Source organism: Gossypium raimondii, chromosome 5 (genome assembly GCF_025698545.1).
Source record: "Gossypium raimondii isolate GPD5lz chromosome 5, ASM2569854v1, whole genome shotgun sequence".
NCBI lineage: Eukaryota > Viridiplantae > Streptophyta > Magnoliopsida > Malvales > Malvaceae > Gossypium > Gossypium raimondii.
The window spans coordinates 41,262,721-41,266,069 of NC_068569.1; the positions used below are offsets into that span (position 1 = coordinate 41,262,721).

General features: G+C 32.8%; 1 long non-coding RNA gene across 1 annotated transcript; it reads left to right on the plus strand.

Annotated features, from left to right (window-relative positions):
- LOC105767614 (uncharacterized) lies at positions 1–812 on the plus strand. Its single transcript, XR_008195986.1, has 3 exons — positions 1–94; positions 209–267; positions 412–812. It is a non-coding gene; the product is annotated as an uncharacterized LOC105767614 (long non-coding RNA).
- The last annotated feature ends 2,537 nt before the right edge of the window (positions 813–3,349 follow it).

The following is a 3,349-nucleotide window of genomic DNA, read 5'->3' on the forward strand; positions in this document are numbered from 1 at the left end:
TTCTTTTTTCCTTCTTCTTCTTCGGGTCACACCCTAGCCCCACGCCGTTGCCATCACTCGCGCCGGTCTCCTCCGCCCTCGGTGGCTATGGATGGTTCCCCTCTTCCCCTTTTCTTTCTCCCTTTTTCATTTTCTTCCTTCCTTTCTTTCTTCCCTATCTCTTTACTGTTTGGGTTGCTTTTTGTTTTCTCTTGGCTTGTTTGTATAGGAGCAACGGCGGTGGTGGAGTCACAACGGCGGTGCGACAACAGTGGTTACGGGAAGATGGTGGAGGCTTTGCTTGCTGCTATTTTTTTTGAATTTTCTCTGCTGTTTTTTTTTGTTTTTTTTTTGCTGCCTAAAATCCCCCCATTTCTCTTCAATTTCCTCCTTTTTAATCCCCCAATTTTGTCATTTTCTTCTTGTTTGCAGGTGGCAGAGGAGGGCATCATGGCCTAGGGAGGCTGCTGGAGTAGCTCGGCTGGGAGGGGTACGCTCGGCTGCTGCAGCGGCGATTAGACAAGTCCAGAAGAACTAAATTGCATAGGATGCAAAGCTTCTGGGGCAAAAGTGTAATTTTAGAAAAATATAGGGCTAAAGTGTAATTTCTAGAAAGTTTAGGGGTTAAAGTGAAATTTTGAGAAAGTTTAAGGGTTAAAATGTAATTTTAGAAAAGTTTGGGGTCAAAATGTAAATTTTGAAAAGTACAGGGGTCAAAATGCAATTTTTTAATTTTTTTTTTAACACGAAATTATTCCCGGACAAAATTCAGTGATTACAGGAAATCAGTGGAATTAAATTAATAAAACTACTTGGGTGTCTCATTTCGATCATTTTTAATTTTGTTTACAATAATTTATCCATTTTCTCACAAATTAAAGCTAATGTTGCATGAAACATAATGTTTATATAATCTGTCCTTGCTGGCTGATATTTTCATGTAATTATGTAAAAAATTTAAATCCATTTTCCCCTATATTTATCGTAATGTAAAAGCCCTAACCCCAAATTTGTGAGCTTGGTGTGACCAATCTATCAGGGGAAATACCAAAATGTAGATGACACAGATGCAATTACTGATTACTTCGTTGGTAGGGAGTTCATAAGAAGTGAATTAGTGGTAAGGAAAGGGAGATCCCATGAATTTAGCACCATTCTTTCACTGGTTATCACCATGGATCTTTCAAATAATAATCTCATTGAAAACATTTCCAAAGAACTAACCAATCTTGCAAGCTTGCAATCATTGAATCTATCAAGGAATTCCTTGAGAGAAAACATATTAAATCATATTGGCAACATTAAGATGCTAGAATCTCTTGATGTTTCAAGGAACAATTTGTCGGGCTCAATCCCAAAAAGTTTACGAAAAAATAATTTTAAGGTTAGAGTTAAAGCTTTTACATTGTTGTAAAAATAAGGGAAGAAAACGGATTTAAAATATATATTTATATAATTACATGGAAAATACCAGCCAACAAGGACTAATTATATGGACATTACATGTCATGCCTCATTAGCCTCCGTTAGTGATAAAATGAATGGGTGATTAAGTCAATAAATTATTGTAACAACAAAGACAATTGGTAAAAAGTAGGGTGACCAACTAGGTAGTTTATCCTTTAAATTATGGCATTCTCAATTAGTAAAAAGAATTAGGGTAAACTACACCATTAGTTACTATACTATGGTAAGTTTTTGTTTTGGTTACTTAACTAAAAAAAGTTACAATTTAGTCATTGAACTATTCAAAAGTTTTCATTTAAGTCACTTGGCTGTTAAAATCAATGGTATATGGCTTTCTTTCTTAGCTTTGCCTGTACCAATCGAAAGATCTCTTTCCCCTTCTCTTCTACACTTAAATTTCTTTAACGAAACAACTTTGGATGTCACAAATTTGTGAACTAAAATTCAAACAGTTTTTTTCTCCGATCTCCAACATTGACTGTCATATCAACTTGGATCTAAGGTATGTTATGCTACTCGTCGATTGGTATTGATTAGACTTGTCCAAGGGTCAGTAGCCCGCCCGACCCAATAGGCCCAGCTCGAGTTGGGATGAGCTTGGAAAGGATTTTTACACCTTAAGTCAGCTCGACCCCACTTGAATACAATTTAAATAAAAAAATATTTTAAAACTTAAATTTATTATAAAAATATATCAAATATCAAATAAAAATATATTTTTAAAATTTTTAATAGTAAAATGGCCTTTTTAAATAGGCTGGGCTGGCCTGGAAACAAACCTGGACTTGAAAAAAATTTGGAATTGGGCCTTGGCCTAGCCCAAGAACACCTCTAGTACTGATCTACAGTACCGATTGTTGAATCGTCGCTTGAAGCTCATTGGCGGAACTTAAAGAAAAACTTAATAGCACAATGACTTAAATAAAAACTTTTAAATAGTTCAATGACTAAATTGTAACTTCTTTTAGTTAAGTGATCAAAACAAAAATTTACTTATAATATAATGACTACCAATATAACTTACCAAATGAATTAAATGCCAGCATAATAAAAGCTAAACTTGTTTCACCAACACCTACTCTTTTTTTCGTCGTTGAAAACTTTGAAATAATTTGAGCAACTTTCCAACGACTAGTTAGAAACTTGTAGCACCATTTTCCAACTCAAGCTACCTAAAGTTTTCATCGGATACCTTGACGTACCGATTCTTATCCTAATAAAATAAAAGCCCTCTACCAAAAAGAAAAGCTGCATTCCTGCTTTATTTTTTATTTGAATTTTCACCATTGAAGATCATCCTATTGGTTGAGCGAGTGTCATGTTTGAATAAATTATTGAGCTTTTAAAATGACATTTAACTATGCCTATGTACTAGATTCAATAATTAATTCAACTAAATTAATTAATTAAATTTACATAAATATAGGGTTCAATTTTGGGCGCTCAAAATCTAAAACCGTAACGTTATCATAAATTATCTTAAAATGATCAGAATTTAAAGTTAATTTCAGAGAAATGGGCTAAGATAACTAAAAACCCGTAAACATCTTTAAAAACCTCTATACATTTCATATTGATATCATTTGCATACATTTCATTTTAAAAAAGTTAAAACATATTAATATTCACTCAACCATGGAATTTTTTCTTCTTGATCACTCAATTATGAAAAGTTATAAAATGGTCACTCAATTATTTAATTTTGTCTTTTTTATCATCACTAGCTAATTAAAACGGAAACACCCAAAAATCCAAGATACTTGGGTGACCAAAAAACAAAATTAAATAGCTAAATGATTATTTTATAATTTTATAGCTGAATGATCGGAAAAAAATTTACTGATAGTTGATAATTATTTTACAACTTTTCATAAAGCAACCAAAAAAAAAGTGAGTATTAATA